Here is an 8,141-nt window from a genome sequence, read left to right on the forward strand (position 1 = left end):
GTTTGGGGAGTGGGGTGTGAGGGTAGTATCCTCCATCGCAGGAAGCTCCCAGAGGGCAAGGTTGTGTCTCCTCCTCACACTGGGGCTCCCCGAGGGCAGGACTGTGTCTTCCTTCTCAGACTGGGGCTCCCTGAGGACAGGGCTGGTCTCCCCCCTCAGACTGGAGTCCCTGGGGGCAGGGCTATGTCTCCCCCCTCAGACTGGGGCTCCCTGAGGGCAAGACTATGTCTCCCCTTCAGTCTGGAGCCCCTTCAAGGCATTTATTTATTTATTTATTTTTAATTTTTAACGTTTATTTATTTTTGAGACAGAGAGAGACAGAGCATGAACGGGGGCAGGGCAGAGAGAGAGGGAGACACAGAATCTGAAACAGGCTCCAGGCTCTGAGCGGTCAGCCCAGAGCCCGACGCGGGGCTCGAACTCACGGCCCGCGAGATCGTGACCTGAGCTGAAGTTGGACGCTTAACCGACTGAGCCACCCAGGCGCCCCTCCTTCAAGGCATTTAATTCCCCTCTCAGATGGGGCCTTTGCACCCCACCCCAGCCCTCTGGCTCTGGCAGCACACAGGCATTCCTCCCAGGACACTGTTTGTCACGCTTTGATGAATGAAACCTACTAAGAATAACCCAGTCCTTGTAGTCACTAAAGGACAGGGATGTGGGGAGAGGAGAGGCCGGTGACTGTGGAGGGGCTGGGGGGGAGATGGACACATTCATTCAATAGCATTCCCCCCCCCCCCCCCGGGCCCATCTGGACACTGAGGGGAGGGAGACACAGTGAGTGCCACAGAGCCCCCTACCGTGCCATTTCTGTGTTGTCGCTGGTGGTGGGGGGGGGGGATTCCACAGGACCCCTGAGACAGAAGTCCCCACCCAGCTTCACAGCTTTCCCACCTCAGATGCCATCACCCCAAGGCCACCCAGCCCCCTCTATGCCTGGCACAAGTTCCCTCTGCTTGGAAATCAGGTGCTTGGGGTCAGGGGCTGTTTCCAGTGGGTCACAGGCTAAGGGGCAGGGGGGAGGGCTGTGAAGCAACCTTCCTCCTCCTCCTATGGGGACCTGACAGAGTGACCGTGGGGGAATGTAGAAGCAGCCTCAAACTGGCGGGAGGGCATTTGGTGCTCTGATTGGGGGAGGGGTGTAAGGGACCCAGAGGACGAACCCCTGTCCCCTGCTCCCCTCTCTGCTCTTCCTCCCTCTTCCTGCCCCTTCCCACTTCAAAATCTCAAGCCTCCAGTTAAGAAATGAGCCACCTTTCCCATGCAACTATTCTCCCAGGCACTTCCCAGGGGGCCTGTGGGGTGGGGAGGCTGTGACCTTAACCTGCTTCTCTGGATGGGGCCTTCCTGGCACGCCACCCCCAGTTGCCACCTCATGAGAGGGACGTGTCGGCCTGGTCTTGGCAAAAACATCAGCCTATGAGCCAGGTGGCCTGGTATGGTACCAGCTCTGCCCCTGATCCCACTGTGACCTTGAGAAGCCATTTGCTCCTCTGGGCCTCAGTTTCCCAGGATGTAAGATGAGTTTTGTCCAGTTTTCATGGTTTTAAAACATTTCTTTTTTTAAATAATGGGTTCTCTTGTTTAAATAGTAATTTATGTAGCCTCTCCACTGGTAACACAAAAAAGGTTTGGGGTTCTGTGGTCAAAATAGGAGTGGGGGCCCAGTCCATCTCATGCACACGGACACACACACACACACACACACACACACACACCGATCAGCCCAGGGCACTTCGAACAACGCACTTCATAAACCTCTGAACCCTGAAATCCTTCACTTGCAAATATTCTGGGGTCCTGCCAGGGTTGGGAGCTTTAGAACTGGGGGTTCTGACAGCTCTGAGGACGGGGCAGTGGTTGTGGGCCTTCCAGGTATAGGGAGCAGGGCCCAGGGGAAACAGGGTGGGGGGCTTGAACCGATAGGGAGCATCCTTCCAACACTAGGTAACCCCACTGAGTCTGGGTGGGGGCCTGGATCCAAAGCTGAGTCTATGCAAACCTCCCTACCAGCCGCGGTATCCCAGCCAGAAGTCAAGTAGGCTTCTCTGGCACTGGGCCCCTCAGCTGGGGGGAGAGTTGGATGAGGGGAAAATGAGAGGGCCCTTCCCCAGTTGGAGGAGCGGGAGCCTCTGCAACTTTTTTCTGGAATCCCTTTCACTGGGCCTAGGACAAAGACCAGAATGGCAGCGGTGGGGGGCTGAGCACCAAAAGCCCGAGTAGGCTATGCTACCCCACTTAAGGAGACAGGGGGAACCCTACAGCACCACTAAAGCCGCAAGTGTGAAAATTTGGTGCCAACAGGGAATGCAGGTGGGAGGGGGCCCATCAGGCACTGGTGACAGGAAGGCAAGAGTGAGTAGGGGAGCCGGTGCCACAGAGGGAAGAAAAAATGGCACCAATATGAGGTAGGCCTGGGCCCGGGGTCCCTCCAAAGTGGGATAACAGCCGGAGCACCCCAGTCCCTCCTTGGGGACAGATGGACTGTGCTCAAGCGTGCTGAGAAAGACCCGTGTTCAGCCCAGCCACCCAGGGTCACCAGGCAAAGGAGGCGCTGCCTCCTCACTTACACATCCAGGCAGCCTGGGGAGCCACAGCCCCAGGGGAGACGATTGTTCTCGATTTCCCTCAGGGAACCTCACCGTCCTCTGTCCCAAATGCACATGCACGCTCACACACACACACACACACACACACACACACACACTCACCATGCTGGCATTTGTCCCCTAGAGACTCCACTGCCTTGGCCTTGGAAACTTCTGGATCTCTGTTCTGTGCCACGCACGGCTCTGGGCACTGGGGCCACAGGAGTGGAAACATCAGCCAAAGTCTCTGTCCTCGTGGTACTCACGTTCTAGGAGGGATGACAGATGATCAGCAAGTCAGGAAAGGCACAAGATCAGGTCGTGATAAGACTATTGGTGTGGAGAGTGTTGGGGTGGGTGGGGCTGTTTCAGATGGGGTCATCAAAGACCATCTTTGCGAGGAGGGGGCCTGAGCTCCAAGAAGCCGGTCATGCTTTGGAACCAAAAGGAGTCCGAAAATGTACAACATTTTTTTTGAACAGAAAAGAACATGCGTCCATAAACATTAAAGAGCAGGGAAGTTAGAAGTGTTTTGGGACATCTGCTGTATGTCCAGCACAAGGATAGGAAGTTCACGTGCACCATCTTCCACAGCCCTCTTCCAAACCCTGTGTGTCAAATAGTAGAATTTCCATTTTACAGATAAGAAATATGAAGCCCACTGTTTCACTCATCTAATAAGATGTGTTAGGTTTTAGCCTCTGAAAACACTATAATAAATCCCACATGGGCCCTGCCCTCTTAGGGCCTACAGTCTGGGAGAACACAGAGGTGGATCTGGGAGGGCTTCCTGGAGGAGTCCCTGCCTAAGCTGAGTCTGAAAAGGGGAGGGGGGGAGGTGACAAAGGAAGTGATAAGGTAAGGAGTGGGGGATTCGGGGGGCAGAAGGAATGGCACCAGCAGCAGGGTGACCTGTGGACAGAAGTAAAGGACGGGGGTGGGAGGTCCTAGCCGGCTCGCCTGGTCAGGCCTCGTTGGTGTGTGAGGACCCTGCAGGCGGACGGGGGGCAGGAGGGCACATGGGGCCACCTGGTATGACTGTTAGGCAAGGTGGAACCTTGTCTGGTGGAACCTCTTCCAAGGCTCGGTGACCTGGCCACCCTCAAGTCACAGGATGAGTAATGGCAAATGGTGGGTTCCAGCCAACAGCGAGGCCTAGTTGGACAACTCACACAGGTTCACACACTCCACGCGCACAGACACAGACGTGTGCATACCAAACGTGCACACAGACGCGCAGCTGGCCTCACTCCTTCCTCTGTATCATTAATAAGGGCTGGAGAAAGACACAGGGCAGGGGTCGGAAATCACAGAACAGTGTGGCTCCAGCGTAGCTTAGGCCTCAGGCCCTAGGCACCTCTTTCTGGAGCCCCAGGGCAGATGTCCCTCCAAAATCCCCCTCCCAGGCTCTCAGGCCCCTTGTCTTCCCTGTCACCGCCCCCTCCCATATTCTCCGAGGCCTCACCTGCCAGTACCTGGTCCAGGATATGCAGACGGGACGTGCGAACTCTTTGCCGGCACATTCACAGGGAATGCGGCCCTGCGCATCACAGCCAGAACAGAACCCAGACTCAGAACGGACCCTGCCAGACTGAAACAAACAGGCCACATCAGAGAGATGAGCATTCATGGACCCACACAGGGACTCAAATGCAAGGTCAGACACCGAACAGCCCAGGCACAGGCTGCTGCGAGAGGCCACATGTAAGATCAGTTTGGGTGAGCATTCCTGGAAGAGGACTTGTTCCCTGAGGAGTGTACAGATTTGGGCTGTGCTAATGGGAAGACAGCAGCCAGCTAGAAGAGAGAGGGGCAGCCCCCAGGCTCTGAGCTGGCCAGGCCCTCCAGAAGCCGTGGGTCCAGACCTGGGGATCTCCCCCTTAAGGGAACAATGACAGAGTGACAAGGTGGGGAGGGGTCTAGAAACCTCATCCTGTGAGGAACTACCACAAGGATGTTTAGCCCCAGGAATGAAAGGTCCTGGCATCTGGGCGTCCCCCACTCCAGCCACGGCCTTCGCATGTGTCCTACCCCCCACTGGTGACTCCCCTGCTCCTTCTTCATACCAGCTAAAGCTCCACTTCTTCGAGGAAGCCCTTTCTGACCTCTCTGTGGATTATGTCCCACGTTTATATGCTCTGCCTCCCACCTAGGCCTGGTGTTGGGGTAGCACTTACCAGAGACAGGTTTACCTGTGAGATTGTTCTGTTCATGGTGCCTCCCTAACAGACTGTAAGCACTGTGAGGTCCAGGGCTGTGTGTGCTGTTTCTTGCTATTGTTTTCCTGGTGCCTGGCACATACGAGACGCTCAATGAATGTCTACAGAGGAAGGGAAGAAAGAGAGAGAAGGTGGGAGGGAGGGAGGGGGAAGTGAGGTGCCTTGAACCACCTGAGACCTGTCATATATAGGACGAAATGGGCTCTCCAGGGGTGGAAGGAGCAGGAACACCAACAGGAGGCCAGCCGAGGAAGTCAGATTTCAAATCATCCATAGGAAGGTTTTAGAAGTCAGATGGCCACAGTGTGGGTTGGGCTGTCCCAGAAGCCTGTGAGTTTCTCAGGATGAGTTTAAGCAGAACCAAGAGGAGCACTTGGCAGAGGTGCGGTTACTCGAATGCAGGAAGGAACCAGTGTAGAATGAACGAAGGAATGACCGAATGAATGAATGAATGAATGACAACCACTACAGGGTATTCACGCACTGAGCAGAAGGCTGGCGACATCTGACCGCTGTCTCAGAGTTGAGTCTGAGTCCGGCTACGCCAGACCCCAGGCGGACAGGGAGCCACGGGCCCGGTGATGCACGTGCCACATGAGCTTCCAGGAAAGTACACTTGTAATCCATCCCGCGACACCAGACATGTCGCGCCGGATGACGTTTGTAGCAGGGCAAGGACGACGGTATCTTGGGAGCAGCTCAGTCCTGATTGCCCTCTCACAGCTCACAGCTTTCCCAAGGAGGGCACATTTCCCAAGGAGGTCACCCCCTTTGGGCCACTTTCCCAGGGGCTGACCCCTTGTCACAAGTCTGTCCTGAGGCCAGTGCTCCTGTGGCAGCTTCCTCCTGAGGGCTGAGGATGGTATTGGGAAGGAGGAACTTGGCCCGTGATCTTACCTGGCAATGACCTGGTCCACAGAGGCTAGCGTGGGCAAGGCAGGCGCCCTGGCTGTGAGCTCCCCCCGGCATGTTCAGAAGCCTGAGACATAGGCCCAGCTCATGCCCAAGAGCCCTCCTGTCCCCCAACCCCGCCACCATTCTATGAGCTTCCTGAGAGCAGGCATTGTTGTCTTACCTGCCTCTATCCCACCCCTGGCTCAGAGGAGGGAGCCTCTGGCTGTGAGGGGAGCAGAGCAGGGGCCAGGGCTGGCAGAGCTGAGAGAGAAAGGGATGTTCTGCTCAGGGAGACAGAATGGAGTACTTTCTAGCCACAGTGGAGTAACATCTAGATGGGGACTGGGAAGAACACACAGCACCCTGGGGCCCCTAAGGCTGGGACCAGGTTGGACTTGTCTCCTGTCCGTGCTCTGGGCCTGCCCTGTCTCCAGCAGCCCCGCTGTGGCCAGTGACCCGTCACTGACTCACAGCCAGCTGTGGACACAGAGGGGAGAAAGTGGCCCCCAGCTGAGCTCATACACTCGCAATTAGCCCTCTGTGCTTCCTCACCAGGGAGAGCCTCCCGGCTTTCACGCACGCATGTCCCAGGCTGCCCTTTTGCAACCGCAACACGCCTCTTGCTGCTTATTTTAGCCTGATGAAGCCTCTTGAAATGTCAGAGCTGGAACCAAACGTGGGATCATGCAGTTCAATCCCTCCATTCAACCAGGGGGGGAAACGGATATTCAGGAGAGTGAGTGATGTGTCTCAGGTCACACAGCTAATTGGTGGTGTGGCCAGAAATTCACGGCAGGCTTTTGGGGACCCAAATCCAGGTGTCCTTAACTCCGGGGGCAGCGTGCTTCGGCCAGCCCCTGATCATACTTCTGGAGCCTCTGGAGCCAGCACGCCCGGATTTGAATCTTGATTTGCCTGTTATCAGCTGTGAGACTTATAGGCAAGTTACTCAACCTCTCCATACCTCTTTCCTCATCAGTAAAATGGGACTAACAATAGTAGCCACCTCCCAGGTTCGCGTGAGGAGTCGGTGGGTTAATGTACCTGACTTGCCGAGAGCAGTGCCAGGCACGTAACACGTGCTCATGTTAGAACACGTTAGCTAACACTCTTAGGTGCGTGGTGCAGTTACCAAACCTTGGTCCCTGGTGTGGAAAGCTCAAAACTTTGGTTTTATCAGTTCGCCCAAAGGCAAGCAGACTCCAGGAGGCCAGCCGTGTAACCAGGCTTATGGCAAACCAATGTCTGGTGTTACCGCTGGGGACAGATGTTGCCATCAGAAGGACCAGGGTGGGCACAGAGGCAGCCTCCCGCTCTGCCAGCCACCGCTTGAGATCCAAAGACTGCAGCCGTCACAGCAAGGGCAGTTAGAGATTCTCGGGGCTGCTCAAGCTGGAAGAGCCTTGAGAAATGCCCTTCTGAACACAAGAATGAGCCTCTGTTCATCTGCAGAACAGGGGAAGTCGGGGCCTCTAACTCACAGCGCAGCTGTGTGCATGAGCTCGGGTGACACTGTGCCCGGCACAGTCCTTTCCAGCCGTCCACCCCCCTGCCCCCTACCTGCTTGACCAGTTGTCTCGATTCAGAGCCGCCTCTCCTGGACCCTGTTGGATAAATATTGACGAATTCTTCTCCTTCCAAGTTCCTCCTTTATCAGTCACCAAAGCTCTGACACTTCATACCAGATGAACTATGGTCCCAGGACATGTACAAGATCGGGGTGGTCTCATTCCAGCCCCAGAGATGCCTGTGGAATGGATGGCTCGGTGAATCAGTGACTGGAGAAATTCCCAGAACTTCCTAAAAACTCACCCTGAGCTCTCAACATTGGGCAACACTCTGGTTTCCCCAGAGCCCCAGCCACAAACTGCCTCTGAGGAGGGGCTGCTCCACAGTGGCCTTACCCCTGGCCGCCATTCATCTCTCATGAACACAGCAACCTTTCTCTCTGCCCCGCTCACCTAGGAGGTGTGTTTGCAGCCTCCTCTGGCAACAGCACTCTCACCGCCATCCTGCTGCCCATTTCCACCTCCCACATGCCTCGTGGTCAGTCTCGAGCCCTCTCCTGCTCCCCAAGTCGCAGCTGTCCCCTAATCACCCCACCAACCTCGTAGGGTGGCCTGCACAAGAACACTGATTTTTTTTCACTTGCTATTCGAGCTCCTCTGATAGTTCATGATGCTGGCCAAGCCCCAGCCTTTGCCCTGACAGCCCCAGCTAAGCCCTACCCATAGAGTCCTGCTATGGACGGCCCTTTCCTCACCAGGACTCCTGTCCATCAGGGCGGACCAAAACCCCTCAGGTTTGAAGCCAGCCAGGGCCAGCTGGGAGTTTGTGTCCCCTTGGAAGACTGGGACGCTGGACACTAGTTCTGTCCTCAGGTGTCAGGTCATGGCATGGGCGTTGTCTCCAGTTTGGTTCCGGCTTTTTCTGCATCATT

General features: G+C 55.9%; 1 long non-coding RNA gene across 1 annotated transcript; it reads right to left on the minus strand.

The window, feature by feature from the left end:
- Positions 1–1,548: 1,548 nt before the first annotated feature.
- LOC121029505 (uncharacterized) lies at positions 1,549–7,443 on the minus strand. The gene is made up of 4 exons (XR_005789754.1): positions 7,262–7,443; positions 4,781–4,908; positions 4,054–4,179; positions 1,549–2,857 (listed from the first exon to the last, which is right to left on the minus strand). It is a non-coding gene; the product is annotated as an uncharacterized LOC121029505 (long non-coding RNA).
- Positions 7,444–8,141: the final 698 nt, after the last annotated feature.

The sequence above is a fragment of the Herpailurus yagouaroundi genome, unplaced genomic scaffold, assembly GCF_014898765.1.
Source record: "Herpailurus yagouaroundi ecotype Mexico unplaced genomic scaffold, PumYag 139, whole genome shotgun sequence".
Taxonomy (NCBI): domain Eukaryota; kingdom Metazoa; phylum Chordata; class Mammalia; order Carnivora; family Felidae; genus Herpailurus; species Herpailurus yagouaroundi.